Source organism: Strix uralensis, chromosome 2 (assembly GCF_047716275.1).
Source record: "Strix uralensis isolate ZFMK-TIS-50842 chromosome 2, bStrUra1, whole genome shotgun sequence".
Lineage (NCBI taxonomy): Eukaryota > Metazoa > Chordata > Aves > Strigiformes > Strigidae > Strix > Strix uralensis.
The window spans coordinates 68,586,305-68,611,595 of record NC_133973.1 but is presented as its reverse complement, the minus strand read 5'-3'; the positions used below and the strand labels follow the sequence as shown (position 1 = coordinate 68,611,595).

The window sequence follows — 25,291 nt, the reverse complement described above, 5'->3', positions numbered from 1 at the left end:
TATTGTAACGGGGTGGAGTAGGTATTTCACAAAACAGTAGGTTTTGTTGCATGGCTGAATTAAATCAGAGTTAGGTGATAGAAGGGATGTTTTATCAACAAATACAGCACAGACTTCTGAAGGAGATTCAGTAGTTGTTGAACCAAGTCAGGACTGAGAATGACCCCTATACTCATGGTGTGTAATCCTGGGTTCATCTGTGAGGGCAAAACTGAGGGATTCCACCTTGGGGAGGGAAAAACTGAAGGTCTGAAGGATACTCTCCAATAACAGAATAAAACTGCAGCTAGTTTTGTAAAGATAATATGTAAGAATATTATTACATGTGTTGCTGCTTAGCAACACAACTTGTTATTATAAAGGTCAAAGGCGTTGAGATCACTTTCAGAAAATCAAGCCAGTAATTTAGTTTAAGACTCATCTTTTTGAAAAGCTTGCCAACAAATTATATCTTTAACAGATTTACTTTTCCAATAACCAACTTCTGGTTTTGGGTGGTTTTTTTAATAACTTTTGCAATGACTTTGACAGACCTAACAACCCAGCTGAAGTTAAGGTAAAGGAAAAATGAAAACATATTTCTGTTTTTTAAAGCTGACTTCAGTGTATTTTGCATTGAAGAATTTCTGGAGCGGAAGGGGAAAATATCAGACATTAATTCTTTCTTGGTTTCCGTATACTTTGTTCCAGAGACAGCACCACACAGAATGTATATCTGCAAAATCACTAATATGGTTGAACTCCTCAAAAAGAGATGAATTGACAGGTGTAAAATTTCTTTCAAGGTTTCAAGGTTACTACTTGATGCTAAGCAATAAAATGCTACCATCTAAATAGGAAATGGAGTGCACATTGGCCTGTATCTAAAGAAAAAGTGTTTTCAATCAAAGGTGACAAAAAATAATGCTTTGAAAGACCGTAACACTGTAATGCTTTGAAAGACCGTAACTCTGATATAGCTAAAGCAGGAAATAACAGCCTGTGTGTTGTAACTGGCAAGGACAATAAATACAAGAGTCAGAGTAAATGTCAGTGGAGATTGGAAGACATATTCAGCTGGAATTCGAACACATTAAAACCTTCTCCCCATCCTTCAGGTGCGTCTGCAGTTTGGTTTATGACCTCTCCCTTCTCACTGAAAAAAGCAGTGTATGTTTGAATGTATATATATATATTTGTATATATGCAAAAAATACATACACACCACTTACTGTATATACTATGTATATGTATACTATACATGATGTATACACAAACACTATACATTATATAATATACACACGCACCCCCATACATACGTCCATAATTGTGTGAAGTCTTACACAGAAGTTATCCAAGGTTGGAGAAGAAAGTTATGATGCAAGTATCACTCACTGCCCTCTTCACCTCTTGAATTACATTAACAACAACATTTACTACACTAAATGCCAATACTTTCCCTGAATCTGGGGTATGAATTTCAAAAAAAAGTGTCAGGATAATGTCTTCCCTAAAAATGGAGCTTGGGTATTCCCCTAGATCCATTTTTGCATGCATGTATAAAGCTCTCACTAGCATTTAACACCACTTTTCACCAGGCTAGCACATGTGGGTGAGAGCTTAAGCTTTGCTTTACTTTGGATCGGTAGCTGCTCTCCTTGCAGTGAAATTAGATGCTAAAATCTCTCAGACATCAGCAGTCTTTCAGCACTTAACCACAATAACCTCTTTTCCTGGGAAGAAGTCAAGTTTTCCCACACTTTACCAAGGGATGCCCTCCCACCCCCCTGAAAATTTCTACCGACATATAAGATAAAGCAAGGCATCGTTAAAATCATGCAGGTATGCCTCTGACATGTAACTACTTAGATTTAAATAAGCCTAATGTATGTGCTCGGATCTGCCTGTCAAATTCTGTAGACTCTACACAGAACATAAATCCAAAGTGGTTTCAAAGCTCTCGTCTCATTGGCAGGTTTAAAAATATAGCAATTATGCTGAAACTGGCCTGAAAGCATTCTCCTCCACAGTCATGACAGACCCTTTCCTTTGAATTATTATACACTTATCATGGCACAGGTGTATTCAATAAAAACCAAACCAAATCCAACACTGCAAAATCTGGAAGTTTTCAATCCCTCTCCACTCAGCAAGAGCCTTGATGCCCTCTTGAATTTTAATCTCACTCTACAGCACATCATCCTTTTTTCAACACAGAATGACAAGTAGGAGGGAGAAATTCATGTAAACTGCTACGTTAGATGAACTAAGTTTAAGCAATAAGCCTGAAGCTCGGGCATACACATTTTGTTTTCCTCGGGAGATTAGGTAACCAGGATTGTGTTGTACCTGAAGAAGTTAGGTCTCTCTAGCCTTCACTCTGATGTGCCAGGGAGGGTAATCAAGGGGCAATAGGCTTAGTGAGTTGTACCCAGCCTGGGTGTTTATAAACATCTATCTTAGCTCACAGAAAATGAAGATAAATACCTTTACTGTAGCTTGTGTGTTACAGACAGTCCTCTATAAATTATGTATTGTTTTAAGGCTTCCAGTTAGGAAACTTAAACTCTCATAAAGTTTCATATTTGTTTTAGATTACTAAAAAGGCAAGATAAACAGAACGAAACTGTTACAATTTTATGAGTTCAATACATTACCCTATATGGCAGTCTTTGACTTCACAGCAATTTGTGCTTGTGATTAAACACAAAATAATCCAGGACTAAACAAGACTGAAGCCCATACTAAATATTCTGTAATCCTCTCCCCAGACCTCTTACCCATTAGATGGGTGAGAAGGGCAGAGTGTCTCCAGAACACAGTGTGCACACGAATACAAAATGGACCCACTGCCTGCCAGGCATACCTAAACTGCAAGCACATGGAGAGCATGATGAGGAGGCACTCGATTTTTAAGAGTTAAGGTTATGCAGTACATATTACAAATATTTCTCTGTGTCTGGTCAGTTTGCACAAGCTGATGCTATATTGGAAATATGTATAGGTATGACAGAATTGCACAGACAGAGATGACCCCAGACCTGTTTGTTATTAATAAAGATGGTACAGGTATAACAAATATGGAAAAGTAGCTTTCAGTTCTTGATTTATTATTCATGAAGAGGCTCCTATACAAGTAAAACAAGTCTACTTTATGGAAAAACCTTGTTCAATGAACTACTAACTAATTGTTCTTGCCTTGTGAGTTCAGAAGCTGTATCTTCAGTGGCTAGTCTAAATAACCAGAGTATGAGTATGAGGTACTGACTGATTTTTAGATCTACATAAACACAGTTATTAAAAAACAAACAAACAAACAAACAAACAACAACACAAAAAAAAAAAAAAAAAAAAAAAAAACAAAAAACAACAAACCAATCAATTCCTAGTTAAAAGTTTAATGTCTGTCTCCACAGAATAAAAAACTCATACTGGAATTGGGATATTCATAATACTAGACCAAAGATTTGCTGTTACAAGGGGAAGATAGCAAAAAAACCTGTGAGGAACAGATCAAGGAATAGGTGAGCAAAGAATATATGATTAGACAGGGACGCAGTAACATCCATTCTCTAGTGCATATTACGTGGCCTCTTATAGTGATTCCTTCATAGAGGTTTCCCTAGTCTTGTGCTACAGACTCTGCCTTTGTAACGCTGCTCTTCCTAATGGCATTTGCACCCTTGTAGGAGGACCATCATGGCTTCAGTTTGGGAACATCTACTCTGACTATCCCTCTAACACTACCTGGAGGATCACCTCCATGAAGCAGCATTCTTCTTCACATCCTGGCCCACCAAAAAGGGAAGGTAGTGGGCCTGTTAAACCTCTCAGTCTGAATAAACACACCCCTTCTCTAAGAGGGGAGTATCCTGTTCACTGAAGGCAGTCAGCCATCGCTCCACATGAAAACAAGTTGTAGGAAATTGTAGGTAGGAGTGACTTGTCTAAGCCTGTAACACTGATGACCATCATACCTTCAGAAAGGCAAGCTTCACTATTTGCAGAGATCCCTAAACTTCAACAGCTTTTACAGGATTTTTAAGACATGCTGTCTGCAAAAAGGACAACAGGCCACCAGAAAAACAAGTGTAAATGATGGGAAGGATTTTGAAGGTGTCAGAGCATAAGGCAGATGGAGGGCAGCATTACAACATGGAAAGAAAGGGATCAGAAATACAAGTCCTGAGGTACCAAATCTAAAAGCAGTGACTGGAGTCTATCCATGCCAAGCTGACTTGGAGACATGTGAGATCCAGCATTTATATGTTCTTAACATAGGATTGTGATATACAGTATGACACAGGTAAAAATAGACTATGGCTCCTACAAAATATAGAAGAGATGGGAAGCTGGATTTTAAACTCTATTTCTTGTTAGAATTATGAACAAGACCAACAAAAATAAGCTGCTTTCCTGCATGGGTCAAAACAATCTAGTTTTCCAAATGCTTACAACTTAAAAGGATGGGCTTGCTGACAGACATTCAATTTCTACCCCATGTATCCTCTCTGATGAAGTCTATGGAAACGATGCATAAAAACTTTTAAGGTATAGATACATATGGGTGAGGTGGGATATAAATGCCATTTTTTACTTTGTTTCAGTTTTACACCAAATCATGACTTAAAGTGGAGCCCTGCAGGCTTGGAAACATCATTACAAAATAGGGTAAAGGAGTATGACAAAACATATGCATGTATGGGGTTTTTTAGTAAAAAGTCTCTGAATTATATTTTTACCAGTGGACATGATTTTTCAACTCCAAATTTTGTCCTTTGTCTGTCTTCTAAAGTTGAATATATTATTTGAAAAGAAAAGGAAATACACGTTTTCTAATGCAACAGAAACACTGAAATATGCATCACAAAGTATAAAAACATGTCATAAAGTATTCTCTAACTGAAAACAAATGCCAAACGTGACAGAGTCAGCTTTTTCTGCAAAATTTTTGGTTATACTTCTTGTTACATGTTCACAAATCTGGCATTCTGAAAGTTTATTTTATTTTGTCAGATGCACATTAAAATACATAGCAGCTGGTGGAGGCGAAAGACTGAATTTCTCTGCTTTTCCACCATTTGATTTTCATATTGCCATAAACTACTCTAGCACTGTAAATTTCCTGTTACCTTGATGAATTTGTTTTATAATCTTTGCAAATAAATGTTGGGAATGCCATGAATTTTAATGCATTTAAAATCACACAGCCCGAGGACTGGAAGGATTCTTAAGAGATTCGGCAGTGTCCATCACCCCCCCTTCCCCAGTATGCATTAAATGCAGGACAAGTATTCCTCAACTAGCCTCGAAGTTACTGTCTAATAGAAAGATATTTCATATCCCTCAACAACCTGCTCCATGATTTCGATGCTTATATCATTACAAACCTTTTTCAGTAGCATCTGATCTAAACCTTCATTTTTAGAAATAGTTTCCTTCTGTCTTTCAATAGTGTAAAGGTGTGCAAGCGCAAGTGGTCACAACTGCTTTTCTTTACTAGCAGTGTTTCTACATTTGAAAACTGTTCACATGTCTGTTCTCAATATTTACGTATCTTGGTTTAACAAAACCAGTACATAGAACAGAGCACACCCGAAGTTGGGTGTTCCACACCTCTGCTCACCTGTCCCACCATAAGATCTATTCTGTTTGCAAAGTTATTGTGTTCCCAAACTCACATATTGTTTGTGACTCGCTTTTCAAATTAGATCCTTTAGACTGTATCGATTCCCAACCTGTGTTTATCCATCCTGTATGATTTCTCCCATGTAAGCAAAACTCTGCACTTGCCTTGACCAATCCTGATGTTCACTGACAATTTTAGACATAGATTTCCACTCCATCATCCAAATTGGTAATGAAAATGCTGAAAGCACTTGACAGATCTCCATAAAATGGTACCTTACAGGGACTCTTTTAAGACTGTATTTCCCTAGTTGCTAAGAGCATGCCATGTATCAAGAACTTCAGTTTTACCACAACTACATTTCCCCTTCTATCCACTAGACCAGGTTACCTGTCAAAACGAAAACAAGTACAGTTTTGGCCAACTTTAGACCATCCCATGTTGGCAGTTCTGACCCAGAACATTCAACTGTAAAGGGACCAAAACCTTTTTTAGAGTAGTGAGAAAAAGAGCTCTACAAAGTAGTTTTAAAAAGGAAAAAAAACCACATCTACCTCCTGTTTGGTGTGACTCAACTGTGACTTAATGGGGTATCTATGAAAAGGAAGTACTTGAAATGGTGCAGGTAACGGATCTTTGGGAAACAAAACTCCTTGGCTGACATGTCTGCCGTAAATGCTCAGACTGCTGGATAGGAAAGATGGTCTTCTCTTATAAATCCTTATTTTCCATAACTGGTAAGATTGCTTTTTCGTGTCATGAGTGGATATCATCTTTTTAAAAATGATGTCAACAGCCTAAGCATTAAGAAGTTCCTGAATGTGAGAAAAACAAGAAGCCAGGTAGAAAACTGGTGAGATCCTGTGATGATCAAGTTATAAAAGATGTACTCAGAGCTGAGAAGGCTCTAGGACGGAAGTGTCATTAATTTCTTCCATCAGTCTTCACTGTCGAAGATGTTGGGAAGATCCTGTGAATTGTTTGTAGCAGATATATTAGAAGACCTAGATCAATTTGCAGCAAAAATGCAAGAAGTATTAGACCAATTAAATGTTAGTAGATGTTGGGGAACAAGAGGGAAATGGGCTGCAGAGAGGGGCCAGGTTTGTGCACACCTTCTAGACAGCATCTGTCATAGTGGCTGTCAGGAGTGGAATACCAGGGTGAAGGGCCACTGGTGAGGCACCCCTATGCTCCAGGGGGACCACCAGGGGAACTGCATACAGAATTCATCACAGAGAACAATGGTCTCATTGCAGACTTTGCCTTACTATGTTTATATGAAAAAATTAAGCTAGAAATTATAAACACTTCAGCTATTGCTGTCTAAGATTTTTCTGGATCTTTAAGACTAATCCCCTTCCACGATCTAACTGTATTCCAGAATAACAGATGTTACATAAGTCACTTCATGCTGAAGAGACACTGCTGACTTCACAATTCACTTCACCATCTATATATACTTGTTCCTAGAATGACATATCGTATGTGTATGCTATTGTCATCGAGGAAATAAATGAATCCTCCTCTGAGGTCAACAGTCACAATTATTTTGTCTTGTGGACACATAATGAAGAGGACAGACAAAACAAGACTTTTGAAAGATTTTTTTTTTCTCCTCTCAAAGATATTTTTGTGAACTAACTTGAACATGAGGTTAGGCAGCTACTAAGCCTATCAATGCCAGGTAATCATTAAAATTGCCGATAGCACAGAGCATTCATCCAAGAAGGGGTACCTACAGAATATTTGCACCTGACTTTGCAGCAGGCTGCCACTGGTCTTCACTGAAACAACATTCACTTCGCTTTAAGGCAGGTCAGTGATTTCTATAGAGACACCAGCATCACTTAGGGAAGAAGTGGCAGTTTTATAGCACTAATAGCCCAGCTAGAGACCTACTGGCATTTCTAGGAGAGAGCCAAGCATTTGTAAAAGTGATGAGCTGTGTTAACTTCACCACACTTAGATAAATCCTTGTCATTTCTCTGCAGAAAGAGCACAATACAGATAGTGCTGAAGCACAACTGTAAAGTACACTGATGCTGAATTATGGTGTTGTCAGGGAAGAGAAATACATTATACATTAAAAGTAAAATGTGCAACTTTGCAGAAATTGGTTAGTTGGCAAACTCCATTTCAGTTTTATCTGTGAACTGTAATAATATGTAAAGTAAAACATAGGAGATGACTGGTTTCTGATAGGCATATTCGCTTTGGAAGAGAACAGTGAAAAAATACCAATAGCCCATCACGTTGTATGAGCTCTGCTGCTATTCATTCTTCTGAATCTTGACAGCTCCAAGTGCTCTGAGTTTGTAAATTAGCATTATTATGGCAAATAAACAATTTCAGTAAGAAAAAGACTAAAGTAACTTCTGAGAAGATAAGAGGATATAAGATAGCTGTTATTGGAACTTTAGTTCTAAATAATATTGGTTTTCCCTCAAATTTGTTTCTAGTTTGTGGAGGGGGAGGAATATAGCAAGTGCATTACTATATTGTTGTTACTCTGCTGCTGTACAAAAGGTAGCACTTTTATAAATTATTTCTGCAGGTAACACAAATTTGTGGGTTACAGAGGAACAAGAAGAATAACACAATACTGATGGCAACTGAAAACAATCAATACAGATTCTAAATTTTGAATCCAAGCAGAAAAATTGTTACCACACTGTAATGGTTCATTTGAGCTATTTGCCACGCATTCTCACATACCCCAAGGGGACAGACATAAAGGTGCAGTAGCAGACTTTAATGAATTAAAACTAGATGATGGCTGCTCTTTAGCATATTTTAATATTTGTGTGTTGTGGTTAGAATCCTGTAAGAGTGAAGTGGCAGTTTAGCAGATAAATTTGTCTTCTGCCAATGAGACCACTGACTATCTAAGAAGGTATCAGTTCATGCTGCTGCAAGTTTTTGTTCAGGAGCGATCTAAGAATAATCTAAAATAGGGATTAAAGATATAGTTCCATTAGAATGATTCAGTCAGCAAACATGATCAGGCAGCTATGCTTAATGTGTGCATTAATTTAGATGAAAACAACTGTTATCAGCAAGCTTTCTGTTGACAAGCTTCAGTAACATGAACAGGAAAGAGAAGAAGGGAAAAGGATAGAAGAGGATGGAAGAGAAGGGGAAAATGGGGTGGGGAAGGGGAAGGAAGGACTCACTGTGACACAGTCAGCTCTTGCTCACCTATAGAGGTATACATGGAAATTCAGAGCTGATGCCCTGCTTCTGAAACATTATCAGGGAATGCAGTGGGACTGTATATGTGCCAGACTGCTTTCCAGCTTGGATCATAGAGTCTGGAATTTCAGCTTGAAGAAGTTGAGTGTCTCTTCCTAGGCTTCTCCCTTTCCAAAAAAATATTTCTTTTTGGTCCCAACTAGTTATTCTCAGTGATTAAGTGACTGGCCAGCTCAGAGATCAGTTTCTCAACAGCAGTTATGGCTGTTATCTTTTTCTCTACAAAGGGCATACTGAAAAAGAATCAGTGTAGCAGTATGAGTCTCTATCTTTTTTGCTTGTTGATTTTTTTTTTATTTAAAAGGTCTGAAAAATCAATCACAAGTTTTACTTTAAAGATAAAGGAAATGCTGCCATTTTCCTAATCAGATGTCTAAATTAATTTTGAAATGAATTTTCTCTGCTGAGATGAAAGGGTCAGTGAATTAAATCCTTTGCAGACAAATATGTTTTCTTAAATATTTTAATAAATAGTCTTGGTCACAAAGAACCAATTATAAAATAAATACTAAGTTTGACTAAATAAACACTGTTTTCTATTATATTTAATCTGGAATCACATTGCTACTTAACAGTGTTGTAATTTTCTAGTTGACCATAGAAAATGCCAAGACTAAAGGATTTCATACAGTACTTGGTATCCAATGCCATGAAACTGAAGTGAGAAAAAAAAATTTCAAAATAGAGGTTGTCCTTTTTATCAACTGGATTGATTAACCTCTGAACCAGGCTTTCCAGGAAAGTTGTAGAAATTTACTTAATCTCCTTACATCAAGGACAGATGCATTTCTGGATGATGGACTTAAGTTTTGTCAAACACGTACTAGTTTGAATGTGAAGAAACTCAGAGAAACATCTTGGCCACAGGTTGGAAGACTAGATAATCTAAGAATCCTTTCTGGAGTTGAATTCTTATAAATCTGGAAATAAGATTGTTAAAGTAAATAAGATCTGTGAGTATAACGTGAACAATAAGAAAACAAAACCAACAAAAATAACATAGAAAACCCATTTTAAAGAAACAGACTTTCTTGAGCTTTGTTTTCCTTTACTGGTTACTTTTCAGAAACTGGAGACAGCTTCAGTGAAAAAAAGTGATTATGTTTAGAATCACAAATACAGCTAATTATAAATACTGGTTAATTGCTATGATTTAACCTAGAAGGTGAGCAAGACCAGTGAATGCTGTCACCAAAAATCTATGTACGTGGCAATGCCTTTATTTACTTGTATGGCAGAGTTTCACACATAGCCTGTCTAGGAGGACTATCAGCATACCACAGCTCCTAAAAACCTCAAGATTTTCATAGTGGCTATTTTAGCTTAATGAACAACCTTTTCTTCTTGTATTTCCTAGCAATTCCTCTTTATGTGTACAGCTATGTCACAAGCACCAGAATGAAGGACAGAGAGTCAAAATGTGGAACTACTCTGAAATGTAATACCACAATTGAAAAATGATAATGTTTGAACGCTGGTTTCTAAGGATGTTTCACTGTTTAATGTCTCCTTGAAAGCTACTTCTGATTGCACTTGTTATCCCTTTTTGTGCCTTTTCTGTTTCTCCTATATCCTTTCCAAATAGATGACCAGAATTCCTTGCAATATTCAAGCATATACAATGATATAACAACATAGGGGCTGTTTCTCTCAATCCCTTTCCTAGTACTTTCTACTACTGGCCCCGTAGGCCTTGCAAACTCTGTACCGGTCCTCCAGCAGTACCACGGCTGGTGTTGCCCACCCCACCTTTGATCTGTGACACTACTGCCAAAGTTACTTGCTTCTCTTATTCCCAGGTCTCCTGCTTCAGACAATCATTGTTGGCCATCATCCCTTGCTTTCCTAATCAACTGCACTCATTTCCCAGATGATGATCTCCATGGATATTTACTATAATAACTGTTTGGTTTCACATCTGCTAAAGGGGGCTGTAACAGAGCTCCTGGGGATGTCACACACTGAGGATGGAGATTCTGCATCCCTGCACACGGCAAGTGGTCAGATCCTTGTTTCACTCTCTCAATCTGCAAATTAATACTACTCCCAATTGCAAAACATGTCCTTTATCTTCCAAGGAAGAGGTTGACACTAGTATAATAATCCTTTACAGCCTAATTTTGTTCCGGATATGCTGGTTTTGACAATCACATCCAGGAAAAGCAAAATCTAGAAAATTAAATAATTCTCTAGATTTCCTTCTAATTCCAATTTCAAGGGGTCCAACACATGTTCAGGACAGTTAGTACCAAGATACAAACTACTCTAGCAATGATTCACTAATAAGCCCAGGCCCCTTAAAGTCAGTATTTGTTAAATATGGATAATGCAAATTCAGCTCACTTTTGAGCAACACTTTCATTTCTGAGTTTTGTGACAGAAGAATCCTTCAGAGTGCAATGAGTAAGTAGGGATGGATGTAGTCAGAGCCAGTATGAAGCCTGTCCAGTGTGAATTGTATCACCTCAGAGAGAAAAGGATGATGTAGTCTTATAGAATTCCACCATTCTTCTGGAAAGACCAAAACTAATCAAGCAATACCTGTACCTCCCTAAGGAAAGGTCAAAGTAAAAAGAATACTGAGTTAACAAGATGATTCAGCAAGCTGAAATTGTATTTCTTTTAACTTGACATTTAGGCTGAATTAACATCCTGAACTTGCTCAGCAAGCAATGGAGCTCAAAGCAAATCCATTTAGTTTTATATTGAGAAAATCCAAAATGTGCCAGGCTGACACAACTAAGCACCTACTGAGCCTTGACCATCCTGAAGCACGGAAGCATGAGCAGGGCAGAAGAGCTTTTTCACTACTGAATAGTGAAAGAAAACATGCAAAAAGAAAAGGCTCCCAGGAGTAACATGCAATTAATAAAAGGCCAAGGCCAGATTGCCAACCACAGTTAAAAATTTTTTTCATAAAGAGCCTAAAGATTGATGCAGAAAGGCCAGGTTGAAATGATGTGAAAGTCAGTTCTTTCAACTTGACATTTAGACTGAATTAATATCCTGAACTTGCTCAGCAAGCAAGAGAGAGAAAAGTATCAGGTAAGGCCTTTAGAGGCTTTTAGTGAGTGCTTCCAAGCCATACTGATAGAGAAACTAGAAAGCAATATCCAGGTGAATTAGTTGAGTGCATTTCCCCAGAGATAGGTGGTTTTAAAGGCCCAGCTCCTACCAAAGGCATCAGAGGAGAGTGCCACTGGTGTTTAAATAGGGACAGCTACCATCAGAAACTAGTGGCAATACTCATTCTATTTTCCGTGCAAGGCAGTGGCTTGTATGCAGTATTTTACAGACTTATAACCAACCATACAGACTTATAACCAACAAATCTTTAAGCATATTCAATGGAATTGCTAATTGGAATAAAATAATGCATATACTTCAGCGTTTGCTGGGTAGGGAAAGCTCCATTCATCATAGGAGTGTTTGGTCAATTATTTATTTTTTTAAATTAGGTTCAGAATATTTATGAAATATTTTCTTTTCTACTTCTGTGCAGGTTGGTTTTATTCACACTTTGTTTATATTTAATCTTTAATAGGTCAGATATAAGTAGCAAGATCTCAGCTAAATGGAAATTTCTCTTTCCATGTTTGGGGCAGTTTCAGGCAAAGTGTTACATTACCAGATAAAACTGAAACACTGCAATGTTATGCCTCTTCTGCCTTGTAAGTGAGTAGAAATAAAACAGTCCAGTATTACTGAGACCCCCTTAGTAAACACCTTACATGCCTTTTATCATCTGAGATGTTGTTTAGTTGACAGATCTCCCATTTGAATTTAGATTACTACTCCTAAGTACAGCAGAAGGTCTGGAGTATACCCTAAATGCAGCACTAGCACATACTTAGCTGTGATAAATCTAGCTGTTTAACAGATGTCAGTTGCAGTACTAAAAGTCAAACAATCACCCATCCATTGTAAACTCAGATGACTACCTCAAACCAGAGATGGTTGTTCATAGTTTTAAGATGGATACATTGTAGACGTTTTAAAAGAACCATGGAAAAAAGATGCTTAACAAACAGGAAGGTGAAACCTTGGACCTGTAAATCTTAGAAGAATGAATGATCATTCTTTTTACTGTTATATCTTGTAATAACAGAGGAAGAATGAATTGAATGAAAAAGAATTGACTTGAAAGAAAAAATTGAATGAAAACTGTATGAAATAGAAAAGTTGGACAGACAATGGATTAAGTGACATCATCTTAAAAATAACTTGAGAAATAGAGTAATATATTTTATGAATATTTGTCCAAAGGAAACACTGGCTACTTACGATCATACCTTTTTCTTTCCTATCACTCACCTGTCTAGAGAGTTATTCACAGAATCACAGAATTGTCTAGGTTGGAAAAGACCTTGAAGATTGATTTACTGCACAAGAATTCCTGAGATTTTTAAGTTGAAGATCTCTATAACAAAGCAACCAAAGAGTTCATCTGGCAACTGCATTACTAGTGAAGAGAAATTCAAATGAAACATGTGCCTGATAAGAAGAGATGTAGAAGTCTGTATATGGTGTGATAGATTGGCATCATTTCTCCTGGGAAGGTTCAGACAAGTGCTCCTTCAGTGAAGGAGGCTCCCTGCAAAACTGAAGTGTCAGGTACAAACTGGAAAGTGCCTGAATGCTATCTCTTTTCTTCCAGCAGGACCAAATGTTTTGAAGAGCCATATGTTAGTACTTAATTAAAAAAAAGGCCTCAGAATCCTCTACTCTAACTACTTTAGAAGGACTGTTCTCACTCTGCTGGAAGCTGCCCTCCGTTGTGGTGCAGCATGTTCACCCCAGACCTGCCCGGGCACAGCTGCCTGGCCCGCACAAGCTGCTCTGAGTCTTGGCTGCTGTCAAGGCACCGCTCCCTTCCTCCCACTCCAGCCTTGCCTTCCCATCTTATCCCCCTGCATGCAAAATAAAAATACTGATTGCCCCAGGGTTTAATCCATCAGAGTTACACTGGGTATTGAGTCCTGTAGGATTATATTCTATCAAGGCTAGTAATTAAAGAGACTCAAGAGTATTGCCAATCTATTTCATTGACTCAGATTAATAAAATGCCTGAAATATAATCTGTGTGTTTAAAATATTATTGGCCCGATTTCTGCCATCATTTTTCACTTGTCATCATGGTCCTCACTTTACCATCAGGCCCGCTGAAATAACTAGAGCCAGCTGCATAGAAAGATGCTTGTTAATTGAAGTATGACACCAGTTTTAATCTACTACAGAACACAGAAGATAATTGCCACTGACCCACTGTGAGACAGAGCCAAGTAGTGCGCAAAGCTGCAACAATTTAGTAAAGGGGAAAATATCCGTAAAATAACCTGGCTATTTTAATGACAAAGGAAAAAACAAGTACAGACCAAAAAAACCAAACCCCTGTAATAATAATGATTTGGATTGACTGTATGAATGTGACAGAATGCATAATTAGAACATGAAAACTGGTGTGACTTTTCAACACTTTTTGTCATACTGATGAAGCTTAGTAAATTGAATACCAGTATTTGCACACTTACCCTTGGAAAACCCCAAGGGCAATGAACTATTATGTGAATGTGAGAGCTGCACGTTTATTACCACATCACATCATGCATACTGAACAAGGCGGTGAAGATGGAGAAGGTGGTAAAAGGTTTAGGTAGAATCACAGAAACCATCTTGGCATTTTTTAAGCCAGCTGTACTGCAACAACAGAAGTGTTTCATTTGCAAAGACACAAATTATAGATCAATTAAAGTCACAATTATTCCTAGTGTGACATTTTTGCACTGGGAAACTAAATCACAAAAATGAAAACGTCCTGTGGGAACATGCAAATTTGGGACATTTCTGGTGGTACTCAAGTTTCTCGGGGATTTTCTCTTGTTCCTTGACAATATGTCTGACAGAGATCTAAAAGGCCTGGGCTTTTAGTGGCTAGTTACCTCACAGAGCTATTTTATTCAGGACTCTGGATCTCACAGGCATTTTAGCTCATCAGCTCCAAGGATTTCCAGGGCCTTTTGTTCCACATTGTTTTGACTAAGCAACTGCTGTACAAGGGCACCAGGACCCTGAGTGGTTTCAGGGTCAAGAGGAGAATGTTTTATTTAACATCTAAGTGGCCCAGTGGAGGATTACGTCAAAACGAAATACTGCAGATTTCCTGATTTGCGAAAAATAGTGAGGTTAAGACTTGAGTGTGTCCCCGCCTTATTCAAGACAAGAAATCTCTCCATCAAAAATCTCAAACTGGGAAAAGACCAGAAAGTCTACTTCCCAACCAGATCTATTTAAAATACTACCCACAATTGTCAGAAGTCAATGAAAAAAGCCAGAAACTTAGATCTGTGTGCACACAATGAGCTTTTTTATACAACAGGCTGCCTTTAAGGAAGAAAATTCCAGTTTTCTTAACATCAAAATTAAAATTAAACCTCCATGGAAAAGACAGACATGGAATAGGTGCATATTTTTAAAAGCCTACTCAACAAAACCACTCCACAAAGTGAGATAAAGCTCTTGTCCCCAATCATGCATCCTGCTTAACTGTTGGCATCCTTGGCTCCCCAGCACAGAGTTGCCTTAGCACTCTCTAAGATGATGCCCTCAAGCCACTATGTGAAAGACAGAAAACATCAGGGACAACTCCCAGTAGGTGGCATGGACAAGGCTGCACCAGGTTTGACTCCCTCCTTTCTACATAGTCCTCTGACTTGTGTCACAGACCTGCACTCACCAACACCTCTGCTATATAGATCAGGGCATAGCATATCAACTCTGAGCTCCACGCTGTAAGAGCTCCATGCTGTAAGGACTGGAAGGCAGCCCTCATCATTTCAGACACTTCGATTTGGACAAATAAAGGAAATATAAACTACCATGTTTGAGGTCCACAGGGACACTATGTAAGGTCCAGAGGATGCTCAAAGCCAAACACTGTGTAGTATGCGTGTAGGCAGCTCGTAGCTTTTGCTTCAAGGCCAAGGAAGGTCCCTGACCATTTAAAGACATGTCAATATTGAATACGCAGTTATCTGTATGCATGCTCCTGGGTGCAGAGTCCACACAAGCACAGAAAAAAAACCTCCTTCTGCTTCTAGTGTGTGTACAATTTGAAAGAGTGACCTGCCCACTTCTTACTTAACATAAATGTTAAGTATTAAGGTATATACTGTGGAGACAACATAACCTCGCATCACTACCAAAATGTTGCACTTATTCTTGTTTGATCTGTTTTAGTCACATTACACATGGGTTTGCCTCCACTGAAAATAAATATAGGTTTCATAGAGGAAGTATATATGTACCGTTTAAGTCTAACTCCTTAGCTGGGTATAATATTCACCATAAAAAAAATATAGGATATAGTAGGTGATAAAAATATTAGAATATGAGTAGTAGTTGAGCAAAATTAGCATCTATTACAGGTAGGTTATATCACCTTAGCTTTAGTCAGGTTAAGCTGAAGCTACAGGATCAGAAAACACTGGAGATGTAAAATGGAGATGAACTGGTCTTTCTCACCTTTTGTTTGTGGATGAAAGAGCTTTAGTGCCAAGTAGTTAGGGAAATTTTACCTCATTTTAATTGTGGTAAAAAAGGACGATCAATCTCATACTTTTATATAGTTTAATATATTTCTATTATTAAGATAATAAAAGTCTGACAGCTCAGTTGCACTCTTCTGGCCACAAACTTTGAATCCGTGTTTATGCAGAGGTTCTCATACAGATATTCAACTGAGCTGCCCAAAAAATCCTACTTACCCGGTAGAATTAGAAACTAATGAAACAACAGATTAGAAAATTTGAAACAATGTTCTAGATTTTATGTATTTACCTTTCTTCTTTTACATGTTTTTGATTTTCATTCTATAAGCAGGTAATCATCATTTGCATTCATTTCATACCTCTGTAGCATGTGGATTTCTCATGTCATACTGTCATGCCATCATTCTTCAGTACATGATTAAGTTCTCAGGTAAAATTCGTTTTCCTCTATTACTGCCAGCATATACTGTCTCAGGCACTATAGCTCGAGCTCTCAGGATTTTCAGCAGTGGAAGCGGGGCTAAAGAAAGGAACTAATGAAGGGTAATAGCTATTACAAATGTCCATGGCCAAATCCTGTAGTTGCAAATAACACAGGACTAATGTGGAGGTGGAGTAAGGGTGGAAAATAGTAAAAGCAAACATCCTTGTTAACCCTCTGCTCCACCAGGGAAAAAAACAGAACTATATTTTAGACTGCAACTGAAAACTTTGCTATATACATTATGGTTTACATGCAGTGAACCAAGGCCCTCTGCTTTGACTTTCCATCTGGACAGCGCTGGCTGGGGACTGGCATAAGTACTTTCACACAATGGCACAGTTAATGTGATATCAAGCATGTGGTGTTCACCAGAGAAGGAAGCCCTTTGGCACTGCACATTTGTTCTTTTTTTACTGCACAGCAGCATCCCTTTGCAGATACCCAGAGTGTTTCTCTGGGGACAATTCCACAGTGCTACGTGTAGGACAATTTATTTTGCCCCAAGCTTTCTGCCAGAGAATCTGTCTGAGGTCACAAGTTGGTCACTTAAGTGGAGTCAAACTACAGGAAAGTAAGCATGGCTCAGCTCTCGGTGCTGAAATGTAAGTACACAAAAACACATTCTTTATCCTGCAGAACACCCTTCTGTATATTTAACCTTTCCAGTATTATAACTGGTAAGCAAACAAAAAATCTTATGCTTTTACTTATCAGAAAAATTCTTTACTAAACCACCCCCTGAATTCACCCATCGTGAGTGCTCAGTATTGATGTACACCATTTGCTGTAAACTGGAAGACTTGTGAGACCACAGCCTATATTTTATGGACATAATGCATCCAGAGATTAAAGGATCAGATCTTAAATTTCTATTAGCTTGTTATTAAAGATTGTGACAGCCTTATTTCCTCCCTAGTTTATCTAAAGAATGAAAAATGGCATACCCAATGAAATCCTATTTTCTGTCCAGCCATTAACTTGATTTACAATGAATTTGTACAGTGCCTGATTTATGCCAATGTTGTATTACTGCTTCTCTGCAAAATGCAAACAATTAACTAATGATTTATGCTTATGTAAGCACAGGGGAAAGAAGATCATAATATTTTCTCATGCCTGTTTCCCTTCCAGGATGCTCAGACCTTAAAAAAATGAAGACTAATCTGGTTGTATGTGCTTCAACAGTCGGTCAACACTTTTTAATTAGAAATACAGAGAACAACCCTGAGTGAACATACCCATCACCCATAAGCTAGACATGGGTCTGTGCAAGACCTGATGGCATCTGAAGTCTCTAAACGCTTTGAAATGTATTTTACATTGGATTGACTCACCACACCTTTACTATCCTAAAAGCTGAGATGCTGAAATGACAAGCCTTGCAGCTATACACAAAGAAAAAATGTTAGCTATTATCTCCTTCATTTCTCAGGGTTTCACATTTTTCTCCACTGTTACAGAAAACACTGGATTTAGTGCCCTTGGGACAGACTCCTTCAATAAAAACTGGTATTAATGTAGTGCACAAAACTGAAATCTTTTTACAGTTCAAAGCAGTGAACCCCAAAAATCAATGCTATATTTATATTGTCTTCATGATAGCTACATAACAATCTTTTCACCTCCTGGGCAAACCCTAATAGTTATGAAAGAGTACAACAATAAGTTAGCTCTTTAAAAATTAAGCATGCTCATAAATCTTCCTCTGAGCTAATGAAAGCAACTTTTTATTCCAACAGGCTTCCCATTCAAAAAAAACCAACCCCAAACCAATCAGCTAACAGGAATAATCAGTGCTTGCTTCATTATAATATTATTGAACAGAAATGTAACGATAGAACTGCTTTAAATGTGAAATGCTGACATCTGAGAATTGCTGATGAAAGTGAAAACAAATATTTTTAAAGTCTTCATGAAATGAATGCCAAAAATCAGTGTCAAAATGCTACAGATGTTGTGCTTGTATTTTATATTATGACCTGGCATTAAATAACAATGACATAATGGCATAATCATTTAACTATCATTTTTTTGAAAATAATTGAAAACAGGGGGTTTTTTGAAAACTATTTTTTTAAAAAGAAATGATGGATACACTGTATCCTCTTTTCAAGATTAAAGTGTTTCCTTGTTTTGGTGTAATACAGTAACTTACTTCTTTTAGTGGGACTTCCATGTCTGCAGCTGACAAAAGTTGTCTACTTTGGGAAAAACCTCCTTGGATGTGACTTTCTTTCTCTATTCACTACATAGGGAATGTAGACAAAAAAATTAGACTACACAGATGCTGAAAATGTTTTAAATTCTCACAGATCTCAATACTACATGCTTTCTTCCTGTAGAGTAGGAATAGCAGCATTATCTTTACAATGCACTGGAAAACCTCTGTACATTCACAGCATTTTCAAACCATCAAAGGAAAAAATTTATGGAAACCTTTTCACTGAAAAAAGGAAGAAGGAGATCTATGTATACAAAAGCCAGCATTACAGTGAAGGAGAAAAGGAAGCAATGGGACTCATGGTCTGTGAAAGACAAGAGTGGTTACAGAAATGATCAGAAAAATGTTAAACAGAGTTGAAATGCTAAGTTTATACTTATGTAAGCCCATTTACAGATTGTGACCTGATTTTAAACAAATTATATATTCATCAGAATTAATTAATTTCTCACAAAATGGCAAGAGCAATTATTTATTGCCTTTTTTTCCCAAGGATTCCATTACTTTTTTATTAATAATTTTCAAAATAGCTGTCCCAGACATCACCTCACCTACAGGATTCTGAGAAATTTCATCATGACAGAAGCCTTAAAGAAGACTTGAGAATAACCAGATCTTCAAAGAACTGATCACTGATACATACTAAATGCAGCTCAATGGATTAGTGTTCTTTGAAACAACAAAAATGTCAGCTGCTTTGCTTTTCTACTTGAGAAACAATCTAGAAATTCGAAAACATATAGAAATGCCAATTGCTCTCATGATTTAAAACCCATTCTTGTACCAAAAATCCCAAATCAAACAGTAAAACCACATGTCCTGAGTGGTGTTATCACAGAATCCAAAAAATGGCCTGTTACCAGCTTTGTGTTTTAGCTGTGCAGTGGCTTGCACATGCAGAATTCGGCAAAGGTCAAACAACTCTCCAGTAAAGAGATGTTGAATATTGACTCCTGTGTGCCAGTTGAAGGCTGTACAGAAAACTTGGAAATACTGATTTTGATGGTTTTTTTCACAGTGCTGGTTATAAGCTATATGATCACATTACTTTGTAACAGTTGATAATCCAGCAGACCCCTTTCATCAGTTTTCTAAGATTTATTCCAGTTCTCAGCCTGAGACATATTTCAATTAAGTTCCCATATCCTCATGATGATGTGACAGAAAACATCTATCCATTCATATGCAAATTGAATCTCTTTTTGCTCGTGAATTATATGTAATTACTATATCTTTACAGCAAGGTTTAAAAAGAAAAGGCAAAGTTATTTATCATTCTTCCTCTATACCACCAGAAGCTAGGAGAGAAGGTATATGTGAAAACCCAATGGGAAGAAATAAAATTTATGAACAAGAAATAAAATTTTATGAACAAAAAAAAAAAATAACAAGGTATGGTTGTCCAATGAGTATAGCTGACTGTGTGAGCATAGATGGCCTTAGGGTCAAACATATGTGAAATTAAGTCAAATCCCAAATGTACTTAATCACATTTGAAAGAGATGAGATACAGGAACCAAAGGTGTCTGCATCATCTTCACCTGAATTACATTTCTTAGGACTTCTTTGTTTCATTAAATAACTAGAAATATTTTGAGCTTTGCTTCTAAACAAAGCCTATGGCTATAAACCTGATTTTATTTAGGGCTTTTATAAGATAGTTAATGGTAATAATTGCTTTATCAGTTTTCTCATCATAAGTCATAACTTCAGTATCATCAAAGATGAAATTTTCAGAAAATTAAGTTTCTCTGTAAATAGACATATGAAGCATATGAAGGAATGATGGAACAATTATTACTTTTCCATTCTACTCATTGTATTATGTGAAGATAATTTCTTCTCAGTTTAAATAATTGAGCATTCTGCTTTAATGTGTTGTCTTCCTACAAACAATCATTTCCAAATGATCTGGAGAACTGGAAAGTCACAGGAGTGATCCTTCTACTTTATAATCCTTTCCTGACTACTTTAATGAACAATGATGCAATAATTCTTTTACAGATATTTTTAGCTGTTTCAAACAGTACAGACATAAAGCAGGATTAAGGAATCAGAAGTCATAAAAATTTACATCTCAGACTTTCTTTGTGGTCACAGGAGATTTCAAAACCACTACTTCCAATGTTTTAAAAAATATGCTGGAGTTGAAATCTCACCACACAGAATTCAAAATTAGTTTCTTCAGGTTTATAATCGAGTCACAATTTCACTCTGGGGCATTACTTCTTAAATAAGAGACAGAAGCACTTTTTCTCCACTAAATTTGCTAATTTGAAGTCTGGAAGAGGAGTAAAAGAGACGATCAGGCAGCTCTCTGCAGCATATCCCTGACTGTCCCCATTCCCCTACAAGGTGACAAGACTCAGAAAGGTTCAAGGGATGGAATAAAAAAGGGTTATCTGGTTCTCCTATGACACATGGAAGTCAGAAATCATGTCACACTTTTCAAAAGAAATAACAAAAGTTGCTGTAAAGGGAAACAGTCAGGTAATTCCACTACCTGAACCCACATTTTGGTCACTAGTTAAACTGCAGTTTATGAGGAATTAAGCATTAACAGGTGCACTACAGGGTGGAGGACAAGGCATACTGGTAAGGCCAGCTTCTATCTCATATGGGCTAGTCTTAAAATATTAATTGAATATTTTTTCTTGGCTTTTTTTTGGTCAAAAAACAAGTCAAAGTAGAACAGAGGTAATGATGTGAAAGAATGTAATGAATGTTTTCCATCTCTACTTTTTCCTTGCTGTTCTCAAGTAAAACATTAAAAATTAACACGGTAGTACTATCAGGCCAGGTCACAAATCCATCTACTCCAGAACCCCATGAGCCACTGTAACCATTGGCCCTTTGCCCACTTTCACACACAGTCTGTTGCACTGAGGAAGAATTACATGGTCAGAGGTGTATTACACTATGTGTTTAAGTCTTCGTGCTCTGCTTACAATCCTTTTTATTGTTTTCCGTGTCCTAGCTACATTCCATAAAGAGCTGCTGAGCTTTGTTCAGGCACAGCTTTCGAAGAAAGAAGATTGGCAATAAGATGAGCCAAGGTGAGAGTCTCCACAAAATCAATCTGAAAACTTTTCCTGAAATAATGTTCTGGGACTCTTCTTGTCCTTGAACAGGATTTCTGTGTGCAAGTGGGAGATAATGGAGACTGAAGAGATCTCTTAAAAGTTTTACTGATTTTCATTAGGCTGGTTCATACGAGTTCTCTGGGCCCCTCAGTGGAGGATTTTAATCATATTTTGCCTTCTGTGCTACAGTGATCACAATGCTAATCTCTGTAATTCCACATTTGGGAGCCTGCTTTTCAAAGTGTAAACAACTGACACTGACTTTATAAAGAACATTTTTCCAGAGGGAATGCAATGGTAGAGTCATAGGGAAGCATCATGCGCCAAAAACTGAAAAAAAAAAAATATCTAATTACACTAGAAGAAATAAACCATTCTCAGTTTCCTTCCCTTGTTCTGTATAAAGTACATGAATAAAATATATGTAAATAATTTTTGTGAGGGAGAAACCTTTGCCCCTTTCTACTTACAGGTACCAGACACATCATCTCTAAAGGAAAACTTAAAGAAGAAACTGAATTTCTGCGTCTGCAGGAACAGAAAAACAGGTTTCATAAAAACAGGAAACAAGATCAGCATGAGTGAAAATGCAGACTCAGAGGGAAGAAAAGTCTAATAAAATATTTCTGTTTCTCTATGCCTTAAAATCTGATGCATTGCCAAGTTCCCTAATGGCTTCTGAAGTCACAGGTTTTTTATCAGCTCTTCATTTTGAGCATTATTTTGTTCAGCATCTCTGAAATGCTCTCACTATTCAGAGCTAGTATTTCCTCCTCCAAGCGAGTCGCACAAGGATGACAGCAAAGACCATCCACAGAACCAAACTCAACTGTCCAGATAAAGCCATTCTGGAAAAAAACCCATACCTTTAAAGAAAATAACTTAAACAATTCCCTTCCTAAGGGTCTTCGCACTTGATAAACGGCAAAAGCTCTGAGATAATAGTACAGTCATGTTGCAATACTGTTTAATGGCATCTACTGGTAACATTATTCATACAGCAATGCTATTGACTTGTAATTCCTTGAAAAGACGATTCTTCATAAAACCTGTCTTACTGAAACCCTCGTGCCTTTTACCATTGCACAGATTGCAGATGAATTCATAGGATCTATTAATGCCTCGAACAACAGAATGGTACAGCACCTGACTAAATTTAGGGAAGAAAAAGAGAAAAACAGACCTATAATTACTGTCCCTGCAAAGAGAAAATGCAGGCACTGCACCAATTCTTGCATTAACTGTCCCAAATCTATTAAAATATTTCTCCCACCTCAATTAACTTACATTTCAGTATTAATAACGGTGTAACTTCTACACTCTTTATCTCAGGATTCAATACCATTAATGCTACAATGCTCTAACATAAAATCTTCTATGTGTCTTACAAAAATATGAAATGCATATTTTAGAAAATTTACCAAGCAGCTGAAGCTGGGATAATGCACTTATGTCTGCAATACTCCCACATTTCTTCTAATATATTACAGAGAGGGTCATAGAAGGACTTTAATCTATGAGGCCAGAATATTTCAAGACAATGAATTTTTTGCCCACACCAGAAAGTAAAAGCATTACAATTGATGCAGTAACCTCTCAACTTTTTTTTTTTGTATTACCCTACCTACTCTTTGTAGTTTTATGCAAGAACTACCATACTTTTATTTGCATATTGCTCATCTCTTCCTCCAGTTTGAAACATGACATGCTTTAGAATTTCATAATCTACCCTGTTTGTTACAGAATAATTAGAGGACCTCAAACCAAAGGAAAAAAGTCTGTATTTCAGTGACTGTGTCATGATACAGTCTTTGGAAATTTATATATATGTCACAGGAAATTTATGAAATGCAAAATTTCAGGATTATGGTACTGGAGGTATATACATCACAGAAAGGACTGATGAGTTTTCTGACTGGCATTCTTTTTGCTGAAATATAACTTATAAAGGAAATCTTTTACAAACGCCAGGAAAGCATTAGATGTTTTGTGTAAAAATTTAGGGTTTAGCTAGTCAAGACTTCACAAATGCTCAGCAGCTGTTATGACCCTGAGTCATAACAACTTTAGAGAGGAGAAACAAACTCATTGGATTTCCTTTGCATTTCACAAGCATTAGTTCCCTAAGACCTGTCCTCCAACAGGTTATGTAAGATCTGCTTCAATTCTTTTTCACTTCCACCACTTACAAAACTTCTCAGGGCTCTCTAACCTCAGCATCCCAGGGGCTTCCTGATCACTCTTGAAAGCACATGGAGGACAGACAAGAGAGGATTGTGGAAAATGCTATTCCTTCTCCTATTTTTTCAATCAACCTAGTCTTCCACCCAGTCTACTCAGTCTTCATGACTAAATACAAAATGGCTATAGATTGCACATACCTTTGCTATGGTACTTTGTTCCCTCAGCATGTTTGCCACAACAGTAGACCCAGGTCTACTACTATTTTTAATATAACTGAATTTAAAAAAAAGGTGACTATAACAACATAAGTCTACATTTAGAACTAGAAGCTAAAGCACATGCTACAGAAGCTTCATCCATACAAGTATTTGTATGCTGTGGGTGATGTCTGTTGTCAGGAATGACAGTGAGGGCTGAAGGAAAGAAGAGACAAAAGCTTAAGAATGTTGTATCTTTTACATATTAGTAGTAACACATGTTCCAAGATCCTGCTCCTTTCTTTAAGGTGATGGTAAAGTATACTGCTGCCCAGGGATCAGATATGATCTGCAACTTCACTGTAAGTTTACAATCAGGAGAATTTTTTCCCATATTACTATTGCACAGCATTAAGAGGAATACTAATGTGTGATTAATCAAAGGGATTTTACTGGCCCCCCGGCACACTCAACCAAGAAAATATTTCCGATTTGGCCTTCAAGTGTTCTGAAATTCTTGACAAATCATGTAAAAGGCAGGAGTTTAATTCCTTATGACTAATGAAAACTATATCCACTTTAATTCTGTATGAGAGCCCCTATTCAGGGATACTGCTCTCCCCCCCCCCCCCCATTAACAACTTTAGTTAATTCATCCAAACATTTTAGAGAACACATATACACTCATTCTCTTCTCATTATTCATTGCTAA

At 37.3% G+C, this 25,291-nt stretch overlaps 1 protein-coding gene across 1 annotated transcript in view; it reads right to left on the bottom strand.

The window, feature by feature from the left end:
* LOC141939431 (pinopsin-like) overlaps nucleotides 1–25,291 on the bottom strand; it is an 88,251-nt gene that overhangs the window by 35,504 nt on the left and 27,456 nt on the right. The window lies entirely within an intron of this gene.